This window comes from Macrobrachium nipponense, chromosome 24 (genome assembly GCF_015104395.2).
Source record: "Macrobrachium nipponense isolate FS-2020 chromosome 24, ASM1510439v2, whole genome shotgun sequence".
Lineage (NCBI taxonomy): Eukaryota > Metazoa > Arthropoda > Malacostraca > Decapoda > Palaemonidae > Macrobrachium > Macrobrachium nipponense.
The window spans coordinates 30,460,472-30,475,855 of NC_061091.1; the positions used below are offsets into that span (position 1 = coordinate 30,460,472).

A 15,384-nucleotide genomic window follows, 5' to 3' on the forward strand; every position below is an offset into this window, starting at 1 on the left:
CGGTACGGTACAGTTCAGGTACGGAAAAAATGTGCAAATTCCGTACCGTACTACTTTACCTTAGGCAATGGATATATTACTTTTGGTCTACGTTGAAAACAAGGGAACAATATTAATTAATTATTAATAATCATAACCAGTAATATAGCATTTTTTAACTATTATTATTAGCAGCAGCAGCAGTAGTAGTAGCTATTACTATTTTTGTCTAAAGATCAAAATTTTTTTTCTTTCTTTAGTGACTATTGACTTGGGTTATGAGTAAATGATTATAATTATTGGAGTAAGATTGATAGTCTGCATGTATGGTGGAGTAGTAGAACGATAGACACTGTGATTGATGGTAAATCTACTGTTATACTTGTGTTTAGTTACCTCCTTCGCAAGCTTCATTTGGACTCAGGGCATCAGCCATATGCTTGCATTACGAAGGTGAAGAAGAGATGGCCGCCTAGGAACATAGCTGCGGCATGGTAGCAGAAATCCGTTGTCACGCAACTTTTAACTTTTTTTTTTTTTTTTTTTTTTTTTTTTTTTTTTTAGCAAGAGAGAGCCTACAGATTGGTTTGAATAGGTAACTAGTTATAGTTACTCTATGTGTTACAAATAAAAATTGAGCATTTTTACCGGACATCCAATAGAATTAAAGCCTTGATTATACCGAAAAATTACAGCAAAATCTCGTACTGATACCAGTCTTCATTACAGTGTTATTGACCAAAAACGTGACTGCACTGTCTGTGAAACCCACAGTAAGAGAGCTTTACCAATTACAAATAAACCTTACCTTTTATTTTCAGGTTTGGTGTAATTGTCATTTATCTGATATGTTTTTTAACTTACACGTTTTGAAGTTAACTGTAATTCCATTTGTTTTTTATTTATAATTAATGGTAATTGTTATTGTAATTGTAACTGAAAACTTTATTTGAGATTGTTATCCTAGAGCCGCCCTCTTACTTTTCGAGAACTCATCTTGACCAAATGCAATGGAGAGATGTTTTGAGTCGCTTCCCAATTCATTTATTATATTATTAAGGGAGAATCTTAACAAGCCAGCTACCAATTCTAAAAAAAATTTTTATTCCATTTATTTCCTTTTTTTGTGCAAAAAGTTTTGTGAAATTTTTTTCCAGTATTTGAGTTTTGTATTTCAGTATCATTTTCTTATAATCAGCATAATAATTGTCACCACAATAAACATACTAAAAATTTACTTAGGCAAATCATAGGATGCTAACGATAATTTCTACAGGTCTAAAATATTTTAGATATGTTTGTTTTTTATTTGTACTAAAGGTATCATAAGTTAAAAATTACAATTGTTGCAGAAATTGACTGTAAAAGGAAACCAAACTCAAGTATAAAGTCTTTGCAACTATCTGCATTTCTTAAAATTAAATAGGTGTGCGAAATGTAATTGAGTAATACGTTTTATATATGTATTTGTAGCTGTGATTACAATTTTGAAATATTAAAATTGTATTGTATTTGATATTGTTCCCCATCTTGTAATTGAAGTTGTAACTGTAATTCGATAACAAGTCAGGTAATTATGATTCTAATTATTGTAATAGACATAAAGCAAACGTAATTAATCTCCTAACCTGCTTAATGCTTTTATTACATAAGATATGCCACAGTAGCTACTTCATACGAAATGGATGAGCATAAAAATAACGGGATCAAAAATGATTTTTTTTTTTTTTTATGTATACATGGGAGAAAACTGATTAGAAATTCAGTGATTTTTCCACTGCACTTCGGCTTCTCTCGGGGCACCTGTGAATTGTTCAATATTTAATAAATCGACTTTATCTTTCTCGGGATCTATGGGATTCATGTCTGCACCCTTATTTGGCCTGTCAACCAATTCAAATCCTCTCGATCTAGAAACCATTCCTGGACTATTCTGGCCGTATGAAAATGACAGGACTAGGTGGAAAGGGATAATTCCGCTGGTGAAGTGAAGGGAGTAAGAAATCCTGAAGAATTTTAACGTATTTTCCACTGGGGAAACCCTTCAGTCTTGGTGATATCACATATACCATGTAAGGAAATCCAGGCCCACACATTTACGGTTACAAGCCACTCCTGGCAACTTCGTAAATGTTTCCTCTGTGGTATCTGAAGGAAAACAATCTGAATTTTTTACAATTTACGCGTTGCTTTCCGTAACTGGGAAAATAATGATATATCGTTTGGGGAAATGTGATGCTAAGTAACAACCACTGCATTAAAGATAATGTTTATTCATCTATGATGATTAATACTTATTACAAGTGCCTGCCTCCAACCTCTTATACACTAAAAACAGCCCCGGAAAGCAGATTAATGGAATTCACGTTAAGAGAGGAACACCACCACCTTTAGTGTTTCAAACAGACAATTAACAATTTATCATTATGAAGACATACAGAATTTTAAACGTTATCAATGACAGTAATGTCCTGAGATGTTGCAATGCCAGTAACAGCCAATCAATCACTCAGTCCCAGTAATCGTGTGATTTAATATATCACTTTGTTCAGTGATAACGATATCACGGCTACAGCACCCCTATTACACGCTAACAAGTTTGTCACCCAATCATGGCTAGACTGAGGTGTTGTATAAATTTTGATAGGTTACCTGTCCTCTGCTAGTAGTATTCGTTATAGTCTCCAAATGAACAGACAACATATGGTTCTCCTGGCGCAGATCGTCGCTCTACGAGAAAGTGGGCTTCCAATACGTGCTGTTGCACAGCGTCTTGACGTCTCCCCTGCAGCAGTAAATAAATGGAAAAGGAGGCATGCTTAGACTGGGAAATTGACCGACTTTGGATAGCATTTATTTATTTCATTTATTTATTAATTTTTTAAACAATAAACCTTACAAACCCGTAAAATCATGAAACCTAAATTATAGTTGCCTTGGTCCTGTTGAACTCTAATAGTGATTCTTTCTCTTTACTTCCCAGAATACCAAATAGCGTTCCCATAAGTAAACAGGCTATAAAAATCTTGATTATCTAGGTATCTGCATGTTAATTACGTATTTCAGTTCGAAGACCTCCACCACGAAAAACCACCCGTTAGGATAACGACGACATTCGACGAGCAGCATAAGAAGATGCTTTTACCAATACTATTGCTATTCGTGAACGTCTGGCATTAAATGTTTCGGCTATGACGGTGCGAAGACGTCTGGATGAGGCAGGATTACCTCATAGAATTCCTGCCAAGAAGGAATTTCTCGCCGAACGGCATCGTGCTGATAGGCTTGCCTTTGTTCAACAATTTGTGGAGGAGCATATGGAATTTTGGTCTCGAGTTGTATGCAGTGACGAAAGGTCTTTTACTAGCAGAAGTCACGGCAGAATACATAACCGAAGACCGAGTAATATAAGGTGAGTTTCTATAATCATTAATAACAGTCAGATTATAATAATTATAAGCAAGGGTAATATTATAATCAAAAGATAATAATTTTGTCAATAACCATGTATTTTCCGCTAATTAAATTATATTGCCACGAGAAGTGTGAAAATAAAAATTCTTCATTGAAAACCCCCCATTAGTTCTACTATGGCCAGCTTTCAGGCATTAATCAAATGCATTATTAATGTTATGAATAATCACGTAGGCAAATTTGAAATAATATAGAGTACAGCCTGTTTACTGAATTAAAGAATATCATATCATAAACGGACTGTTGCAGATTAAAGTTAATGCTATTATAAGTATTAATCCTTGCAGATTCTAAACATTCTTCAACTTATTCCAAGGGTTGTTACTTAGTCATTTTATTTTGTTCCCAAAAAGATATAGCATTTTTTTCCCTATTAACGAAAAAGCAAAGCGTTAAATTGTTAAAACATTAGATTTTTTCCCTTCAGATACTTCAGAGGAAATTTACGAGGTGACCAGGAATGGGCATGTCACAGTAAACGTTTGGGGCTGGATCTTCTTACATTATCTGGATGATATCACCAGGATTGAGTGGAGGTTCACTGGTGAAAAATACATTGAAATTCTTCGGGATTTCTAACTTCCTTCACATCAACAGCGGAATTATTCCTCCCACCTGCTCCTGTCATTTTCATTCACGACCGCTGCCCCATTCATACGGCCAGAATAGTCCAGGAATGGGTTCAAGGTCGAGAGGATCTGCAGTTGCTTGACTGGCCAAGTAAGGATACAGACATGAACCTCACTGAGAATATTTAGGCTAATTTGGTAAAATGTTGGGAGCCTGAGAGGGAGATGAGACCAGATCAACTTATGAACCTCTGGGAACACAATGGAAACTTCCACAACCGACCACAGATCGTCAGAAACCATGAATCTTCTATGCCTAACAGATTGTAAGAGGTGATCTAGAAGGAAGGTTTCTGGACTTCTCATTAATATTAAAAATAAATGTAAAAATTTAGTGTGTATATTTGGATTACCCCATGGCTTCCGCTGAACTTCCATGTCGTATGATGTAAAAAAAATCGTAAACAGACCTATGCATATCGTTTAGCTCCAGGTATTGATTATTATAATTTATTATTAGAAAGGTGAATTTGATATCTTAAAGGAGTTCAAAATCTAAAGGGAATTTCGCTATCCTGATTGTTTCTCAAAAATTATCTAAAAAGAGAACCCTAGGACAATATCATCAAAACTACATTTCTCCAAATAGCTCTTTCCACAATGGACAGGTAAACGACTGAAAGGGCTGTTTAACAATAGAGACGTCTTTCTCTTATCCTCACACGAATGATAAGAGCGAAAGGAATTTCTGTCCGTATGACATTAAAACATGTATCACAATTAATATATTAGAAAATATAAGCCAAGTAGATGTGTTTATCCATATCATGTAATAATTATTGTAATGAAGGGCGTGTAGGGAATAACCTCTACAGTATATTCAAGAGGGAATACAAACCCAACCATGAATACATGAAACCTCTGAACATCAACAATTGTTTATCATTGGCAAACGAATTAAGTTTACCATATGGGAATGGTTAAAAGTTTGCACCAAGTTTGGGAGTCCTTCTTCACTTTCCATTACACGTTGTGGAATTTTCTCTGTCCCTAGTAGTTTCATTTTGATTCCTCAGTCTCTCTCTCTCTCTCTCTCTCTCTCTCTCTCTCTCTCTCTCTCTCTCTCTCTCTCTCCTCTTCCTTTTCATTCATGCATTTACAAGAGAGTGAGTTTAACCCAATCCTTCTTCTTGTAAATGTTGTTGTATTCAGAAAATCTACAGTATTATAATAATATTTAGAATAAACACTAAAAACACACAGGCATTAAAGATAAACAAAGAAAAATATTTCAAGTGGAGCTTTTCGTTAGCCATACGCTCTATCCACGAGCATATCTACTTCGTCCACTCATCGGGGTCGCAACAGGCCCACCTTACCCCTGTACCCCCACCCATTTCAGTTGTAGCAAAGCCAGGCTGAGGACATCGGTACAGCAAAAGCAAGAAGCTTGTCAGTTTGAATTACATTTTAGAATTCCAAAACCTGTAAGACGGCTTAACAACAAGAACTCAATCCCGACACCACTCCCCCCCGCCCCCGAAAAAATATATATGCATATATTAGTTTAGTCAAGATTAGAGGGTGTTAATGACATATCAAAACTGCATACTTAGCGCAGTGGTATTTCTAGATGACATGTCACTTTAAAGTAGCTAATATGAGAGAGAGAGAGAGAGAGAGAGAGAGAGAGAGAGAGAGAGAGAGAGAGCTAAGGCGTCGGACACTTTCAACTCGTTCACTTAGTGTTTGGGTATGTTCAATGCTTCCTATTATATTATTGGTAGGAAACGCACTCCAACCGATACTATAAACTTGGCTTTCATGATGTTAAAATATCCTGCTATGATGTTCGTGATTCTCTCCAATACCAATGTAACTCTAAAATTTTGATCAATTTTAAGTATTGCGTAATGAATATGACCGATACATAATAACAGACACGGTGGTAAGATAACGCCTTAGACGAAAGTTAAATGGAATCTTAATAAACAAACTTATATTAAAAGTGAGACAGTAATCTTAGTTACAGCGATATAACCTGTTCAGATTACTTTTTTTTTTTTACTCCGTGTGTGTGTGTGTGGGTTTCTCCAACCATACCTAATGACTCCTCCCACTGAAAGAATTCCAGAGCTTATTGGTGGAACTCTTGCTAAGAGAGGAAGAGTCCTCCCCCCATCCCCCTCAGTAAACACTGTTACCATATAATTTTTCGAAGTCCCTCAAGAAGGTGTACCAGGGAAACCTGTGTCCAACTGTACAAGGGAACAGATGAAGAGTGGTTGTTTAAGGTTGGAACTAGTTTCTTTATAGCTAGAGATTCAAAAATTGGAAGGTGATGTTCGTATGGACTTGATAACAATATCTTGAAATCCTTATAGTTTATACTATTTTTACAAAATTTCCATGATTCCTAATATTAGATAGTTCTGGGTTGGACAGTTTACACCCTGTACGGAAACTAGTACCCATATGTGCATCACATCGCACCTTAAGCAAGCGGCGCGTGTTTCCAACGTAAGTCTGCCTATTGCATCGGCAGCAAGTTTAAATATAGACAACGCCGGATTTATTTATGTTTTATTCTTAGAGTAACTTGTATTTCAATGTTGTAACTTTCCTTGTATTACTTTATTCAATGTGTTTTTTTTATGTCAACAAAAATAATTTAATGCTGTATTTTAAATCAGTTTTTTATCTTTTATTTTAGCCTGGATGATGAGACATTGGTCTAGAAACGTCGCGATACGAATAAAGTGACATATTATGTTTAATCCTGTCTTCTTCAACACCTTCTGATTTGTACTACCGAGAAATAGCCTAACCATTATGTTGAATTATATATATATATAAGATATATATAGATATATATATATATATATATATAGATATATATATATATATATATATATAGATATATATATATATATATCTATATATATATATATATATAATGATATGATAGATATATATATAATATATAATATATATATATATATATATATATATATATATATATATATATATTATATATACTTATATATAGTATATATATATATATATATATATATATATATATATATATATATATATATATATATATATAGTACCTATACATTAAGCTACAAATGTCCTTTAATATCCAATTCGCTCTACCTCGGAATTAATATACTTTCATATAGGTTAACCGTAGGGGAATTTTCCAGTTGATATTAACTTCGTAATCTCGTGGATTCGAACCAGTGGACAGAGGAGAGATCAGGACTTCAGTGACGTTATTACCAACTCGGCCAACAAGTCGGCAAAAACGTCATTGAAGTCCTGATTTCTCCTCTGTGCGCTGGTTCGAATCCACGAGAGGACGAAATTATTATCAACTAAAAAATTCCCCTTCGGTTAACATATTGGAAAATATATTAATTCGAGGTAGAGTGAATTCGATATTAAAAGACACATGTAGCTTAATGCATGTATATGAATCATGGTGGTGTGATAAAAAATTTATAGTACACACACGCGCACACGCACGCACGCACGCACGCGCACACACACACATATGTATGTGTGTGATCTTTTATATATATATATATATATATATATATATATATATATATATATATATATATATATATATATATATTATATATATATATCTTTTGCTGGATCACTACTATGCATTTCAGGGACTGCGAGTCATAATTTTTTTCAAATATCTTTCAAACTAATTATTTGATCGGCGTTTACTCTTGACTTATAAAGGCAAGGTCGTCTGAGTTGGCAGGAGTCATTTACAGATTCGAACGTCCGCTATCCCCCATCCCTTCGCTCTCCCTCCCTCCCTCCTTTTCTCTCACTTTCTTTATCACTGTGTTTCTCATTTCTCCCCAAATAATACCATTTCCCATAATATTTTTTTGATACCAGCAGATAATTGGAGAGTTCATAATGAAAAGGATAGCGAGGTTTGAAGTAATGACCCTAATAATGGTTAATTTTTCCCAATGTATTTGTTTATAGTATCCTTGGCGTGTCAGGTAATACATTAATGATAAGGTGTTGTCAGTTGGCTGCAGCACTCGCACTATAAGTATTCACTGCGTCATTGATGGAGACGGATTTTTCGTCGCTCTCAAGGCTGCTATGTTACTTTGTCTGCGACGTTGCAGAAATGCATTTGCAATACGATTCCTAACTATATAAAAAATGGAGAAAGCTGACAATAGAATAAGGATCAATCTCAATAGGTAAGTGAATCTTCATAACAGACTCGCACAAAAAGTACACGCATATTGTTCAATCAACCAATCAATATATGCATCCCATCCATAGCAAGATCCAATTCAATTAAATAATCATTTCCAACATATATTTTCTCTTCTACACATCATGGATATTGAAAGAGTTTTATTTCATTCAGTTACTAAGTATTGTGGCTCACAAAGGGTCAAAGATTACACTAAGGAGTTAGATACAGCAACCCAAGGTTCCTGCAAATTACTATGAGAAAAAATATATATTACATTAATTTTCAATATTATCCCAAAAAAAGATTCATGATATTTTCTATTCACTCATATTTATACATTTACCACATTTTCCCATAAATTTCTCTCTCTCTCTCTCTCCTCTTCTCTCTCTCTCGCTCTCTCTCTCTCTCTCTCTCTCCTCTCTCCTACTCCTCTCTCTCTCCCTCTCCTCTCCAGGCTGATTTCTTTGGGGTCGTCCTCTAGGGTCCATATTATATATATATATAGATATATATATATATATATATATATATATATATATAGATTATATATTATATGAGAACGAGAGAGAGAGAGAGAGAGAGAGAGAGAGAGAGAGAGAGAGAGAGCCATCAAGTTCAACAGCTATTAATTGGTTCCCGCAGAAGCCCATTAGGGTGTTGAGGGTGTCCACCTGACCATTGCTACTCAGGTCACGCTCAAACAAGCTCTGGGAAGGACGACAGAATCATCCTACGTTCAGTACGGATCTCTCTCTCTCTCTCTTCTCTCTCTCTCTCTCTCTCTCTCTTTATATTTATATATATATATATATATATATATATATATATATATATATATATCACATATATACTTAATATATAATATAGATCCCGGATGACTCCAAAAGAAATTAACTTGTAGAGAGAGAGAGAGAGAGAGAGAGAGAAATTTACAGGAAAATGTAGTAAATGTATAAATATGAGTGAATAGAAAATATCATCATGAATCTTTTTTTGGATAATCTTGAAAATTTATGTAATATATTTTTTCGTATAATAATTCAGAAGAACCTTGGGTTGGTGTATCTCTAACTCTTTAGTGTAATCTTTGATCCTTTGTAATCCTCAATACTTAATGACTGAAGAAAAAAAAAAATTCTTTCAATAGCCATGGTGAGTAGAAGAGAAAATAGTGTTGGAAATGGATTGCTTAACTGAACTGGATGTTGCTATGGATGGGATGCATATATTTGCTTGCATAACTCACTTTTTTTGGGCCACTGGTTCGTTTATCAACAAACCAGATGATGAAATCGACCATAACTTTTCCCGCTCATTCTTAAATCCATTAAGTTTATGTCATATATTTGTCATTCAGTTCTTTGTCGCCGTTTTTTTTTTACCTTAATTAGGAATGTTGTTTTCGCAGCCGATACACATTCATATATGTAGATGAATTTTGACTAATATTCTTTATGAATGCAAGTTATAAACATCAAAATTTATTCATAAACTCTGCCGAATGTAGCACAAAGTTCTGTGGAACAAACGTTGGAGAGACTAGACATGCCCTCAAAAGATTAGTAAAGCAATGGGACCATAATGGTTTACATTTGATCTTTTGCATTGAAGAGATGATTCAAACTCGTTTTCTCTTGTATTCTCTTTTTGTAGTCATGCAGATTATAACAACAGCGATTGGGGACAGCAAACTATATTAAAGGCTGAGCAATACAAAAAATCATCTACCCCTTACCCAGTCTGTCAAAGGCTCCTTATTCAATTCACCTAAAATCTAAATGTTGTCAATAACGAAACACTTCGTTTGGTTAAATTTTTGTCAAAAACTACGTTTAATTGTTTGCGTGATCTTGCTAACCAACAGATGAACAAACGAACGAAGGGCAGAACCTACTTGTCACTGGAAATTGCAAAGATTATCACAGACACAAAGCTTGCAAACTACAGCTTGTGGTTATATACTGTGCGATAAACTGCAGTTCGAACTTTGTACACTGCTGTTGACGAGACATGCTTTGATCGGTCAGACTAAAGTGGGAAAACTTGTGTTAAATATTTTCATGAAGTGTTGCCCCGCACACCCGATAAAATCAATAAACAATTGTAAAACAGATATCAAATTATGAGAGGAGAGAGGAGCTCAGCTGGCCAATTATCCAAATATGTCATAGATTATAACACATATAGAGGGGAGAAGTGTTACCTTTAGAAAATCATATAGTCGAGGGAATCAAAATTATTTGTTGTGGTCCATACATTAACAAATCCTAGCTTGTGAACACTTGGACTCTGCACATGAAAATGGCCTTTCCTTCCAATGCTTTCAGGACACCTGCGCAAAGAAAGAGGCCAGAGCAACAGAAGCAGGACAAAAACCCCCAGGGTGAGAAAAGAATGATTCAGATCACATTTAGAGGAATTACAAAAAGACAGAAAATTAAACCACAAAAGCTGTCTACAGACATTTTAAAACAAGTTTTTTGGGATAGCCAGTGAAGGCAAAAGTTAAGTCAAGTGTCATCCTCTAAGGAAGCTTCAGAAGGAGCAGCAGTCACAAGCATTCTCTTTGGCGCCCAGAATCAAAGTATGGAAGATTCCCACTCACAATGAGGTTTTCAGGAAACCCTTGTGAAACGAAATAGAGCCAAAGGGGCGTTTGTTTGTTCCCCCCGTAAATACACAAGGGAATCAGAGCGATAACTCATAATTCACGCGCATCTTCCTCAAAAGAAAAATTCATATTCCTGTTAAAATTGGTCTTTCCACAGTACTAAAAAATGTAAGTTCCAAATTCATGAACGAACCCACACAAGAGAGACACGAAATGATAACTCATACTGTAAACTTACGTGTGCAGGAAAAAGCGACCTGATATTTCATGAACCTATTCGTACAGGGGAGGGATTTTATATTTGATCAACGTGTAGTTACTAGTGCAACAAAATGTCTATCATTCACGACCGCAACCACGCGAAAGAAAAAAACCCGGAATGCATTCATACACATGAGATTTAATTGTCTTCTTCAATCCAATATCCTTATACAAGTGCTCAGAATGACAACCTGAAACACAAACGGTCATACATGTAATCAATAAACCCTATCAATGATATGCGTCCTCCCAGTTATAAAAAAAAAAAAAAAAAAAAATACAGCCTTGGAACACCGCTATATTCACTCTATGTTGACTTTTGAGTCTTGTGCTCAGAGATCTTATCATGACTTTCAGTGAACTTAGTCAAATAATCTATATTGTTTTTTTTTTTTTCAAAATAACTACAAGTGAACAAAAGATATTATTTATACCGAGATACATAATACTGTATGAGCGTTTCAATCAATAAGCTCTTTGGTATTCTGTTTACAACAAAGACCATGGATTTGTATCGTACGACGTTCTAAATTTTATAATATATTTTCTGCCAAAGACTACTTAGATGCATCTTGCTTTAAAATTGACCTGAAAAAAAAAATATATCGCTAGACTAGTATTTTGTAGTGTACCTTTCTTTCTCTAACTAAAATCGCTGGAAATTTTATTTTTTACTCCCATTGCCCCTTTTTCAATTTTCCCGCCATATGCGGACTTATGAACGGTGTACCATCACATTCTTAACAGAACTTTTTGGTGACATGTTATACCCTGGTACTTCGGGAACTCGTTTTTTGTGAATGTATTTCAAGAACTCGTTGTTTGCAAATGTATTTCACGTGCCTTCTGTAAATCCTATTACTATTTGAACCCACCATATGTCTATACAGATATTCAAGAGAGATTCGAGGGCTAATATTCACAGCCACACTTAGTTCCTAGGGAAAATATTAGATTTTACATTTCTCACGAGTAGATGTTGCAAGTTTATATATTTATTGTATACAAACAATTTACATGACAGATATTTCAATGGTGACAATTAATACAGTTCATTGTGTAAGACCTTACTAATATATGCCTATTTTTTCAACACTTGTTTTTATAAAGTATATCACACAACCATCGTCATATCGTAGGCTAGCCAGATTCCAGTAACGTGATCAGTAATTAATTAGCACTGAAGCTGCGTTCTTTTCATAGTAACTTCGTAGCCCATTAATCTTTTATGTCAAGTTCCTATAAAAAACTGTAAACTGAACTCTGTTGTCTCTTTATACAAAATGTTCTTCCTGTTTAACAGAGAATTTACTAATATTTTCTTGAATATAAGTTACCTATATGACATGTCTGATTATATTCTCAATAACTTTTTCATGATCCCTGCCATACGTATGCTTTGTATTATTTATGCTGCTAACTGTTGCTGTAGGTTCGGTCAGCTAAAGTTATCGTAATGCAATTCTGAATCTGTCAAAAATATTCTACATTATTTAAAAATGATCCAAACTTTTTGTTGTATTGTTTAAAGAACATAGGCCAGGGAAGGAGGATCCGTCAACGATGTCGGGACTAATCTTGCATCGGTTCAAAAAAGACCTTTTAACCCAATCAATCTCGTGAATAAAGACATATTTGGAGCTACATACCATTAGAACATTCTTCCTCCTTAGATATTCTGAATGAGAGTATTTGTCAAGAACGCATACTACTACTTTTCAAATGTCAAATAGTGCATTTGCATAAATAAGAAAGAGGTGAGTGAGCATGGATTTAACCATTTTACTCGAGTCACCATCATTGAACTTAAACTCTGTCATGAACTTGGCCACTTTACAGCACTCTTGCTAAAACTATTTTAAGATGTCAGTAAATCAAACTTTACCTAAGAATGCCATTGCAGTATGAGGCACTGAGAGACACGCCAGTAGGTCATAAGAAATATGAGTGAGAACCAAATTAGAGTTATACGTCACTCACTGCCTGCGTTAGGGATAGGTTTGTTTGGACCTCTTCTCCTCTTGTTCCCCTCCCCCCAGAATGCAGTATAGCCAGAGACAATTAGCCTCATCGCATAATCTCAGTCACTTATCTGGTTTGAGTAATATTACCATGAGCTCCAGTTTCTACAGCGTCTTCATTCGAAATACTAGTCAATGGTTTCAGAATTGACTGCTATCAATCCCAAACACCTTGTATTTCCCTTCATTGAAAATTTTTTAATGTATTCTTACTTCATGGGAAATTCAAGTCTCCTAATCGCATTTCGGAAGTATCTCAACATTGAAAATATGAAGTTCCTAAAGAATAAAAAAAATGCTCTTTTAAGCATTTCATAAACATTGAAAATAACAGTCAAATGAAAGTAAAACTCACCATCATATTATAATATCCTCCGATTCCTGATCATTAGGATGAAAATCACGAGACGGGCAGCTGAAGATGAGTGGACATTGTGGAGATGAAATGAAAGCCCAGTAAAGAGCTGATCGGTAGAATTCCAGAGAGATCCATCGTGTCAGACGGCGTTGGAGGCAGTGAAGATAATGAATTGTGTATTCTCATTTACGTACTTCTCCTTTAGCAATGGCTCAGTTAACGTCTGAAAGAAGATAATTATAATTTGGATTAATTAACAGCGCTGTTAAGCAGTGGTTTGTGGTGTTAACGGTCCTATAACGACGCAGTAGTTGTTAAATCCCAATGACTTTGATACCTCAAAGGTAACTGAAAATGAACGACCCACCGTATGCATACTTCCTTTTATAATCCGAGAGAGGGAAGGTTGAGGGGAGGAGCTGAACGTTTTGTTCCCAGGAGCTCTCCTCATCCCAACAGCTACATCTAAGCAGAGCTGGCCACCCTACGAGTTTCAAACCACAAATTTATGGGTGAATGTGATACAGATTGTTATCCAAAGCACTAGGTATTTACCTAACTTGGTTGTATTAAATAGTGGTCTGATGTAAGTACCTGTATTATTTCCTGGGAAAGGGAAAGGAGTCAAGATACGAATGGTAAAGAAATGGATACTTCTTTGCCGGCTAATCTCTTCCACAAAATGGAAAAATCATAATTTTGTTGCACACATTTTCATTCAATATATTTTGAAAGGCTTTGATATTATAAAAAATTAAAACATGCCATTTTTACACTCGTTCGAGTCTTATGGTGAATCTTTATGATGGCTTTATTTACCCCATTTTTTCTCCAGTGAACCTCAAACTGATCCCACTTGGTATCCAGTACGGATTTGGCAAAGCTCATGAATATCAGAGTGGTCTGATTCGTTAAAAGACATGTCTAATGGAAGGCTTTACAAAATAGTTAAATAAAGATCCCCAGAAAGGTTTCAATTTTCAATCCAAGTACTGAGGATTTCTTACCAGCTTATATTTTGCTTATAAGTACACGTCAGGCAATAAATTATTGCCTTGGATTCCTGTCTAAATCTGTGCTCTGTTTTCAAGGCAAGAATTGCTCATTAGGTGGTTCTTAAGCCTCAGAATACTTGGTGTGAAGAAATGTGAAAAAGATTAGCGCTCTAGAACCTAAATGAAACAATATTTTAACATCACTGCAAAGAAAAGTCATAGTAGTATGGAGATGCTGATGTGGTAAGTAGAGTGAAAAAGGAAATCTGTTAATAGTGATAAAGGTTCTAATAATTAAGGTGAAACTATTGCCATAAATGCTTCTTTAACATGTCTGACACTTCCTATTCATCATTGTAAGTATCATCTGTTGCACACTGAAAAACAAAAATTCTTTTTTTTACTGAATTTTTGGCTATCTATAATTTTTTTGCTCTTTAAAGAAAAGTATAAAAAGTTCCAATTCTTATGGCGTTTCTTGGTTACTTCTTGTAGATTAATATATTATATATTATATATATATATAATATATTATATATATATATATTATTATATAATTATAATATAATATTCAATATAATTATATAATATAATTATTATACATATATATATAATATTATTATATTGTATTTAATATTTTTTATTATATACGATTAATATTTTTTTCATTCCTTTTTATATATACAGTACACGCATTCTGTCATTTTCCTGGACCTTGATATCTTGTACAAGATAAGGTTAAGGATATCCCAAAAGACACCATCTGTCAGGCTTGTAAATTTCAGCCAGTTTTATGTTCTGAGGGAGAGAGAGAGAAATCTAATTGTTAGCCTAAAGAAATGTTCATATTCAATGGCAAATGTG

The 15,384-nt window shown here is 34.6% G+C and overlaps 1 long non-coding RNA gene across 1 annotated transcript in view; it reads right to left on the reverse strand.

Annotated features, from left to right (window-relative positions):
• Positions 1-2,372: 2,372 nt before the first annotated feature.
• LOC135203884 (uncharacterized) overlaps positions 2,373-15,384 on the reverse strand; it is a 164,758-nt gene continuing 151,746 nt past the window's right edge. Inside the window, exons 3-4 of the long non-coding RNA XR_010312071.1 lie at positions 13,523-13,748; positions 2,373-2,764 (exon numbers count right to left, since the gene is read on the reverse strand). This is a non-coding gene — a long non-coding RNA (uncharacterized LOC135203884). The remainder of the gene's footprint in view (positions 2,765-13,522; positions 13,749-15,384) is intronic.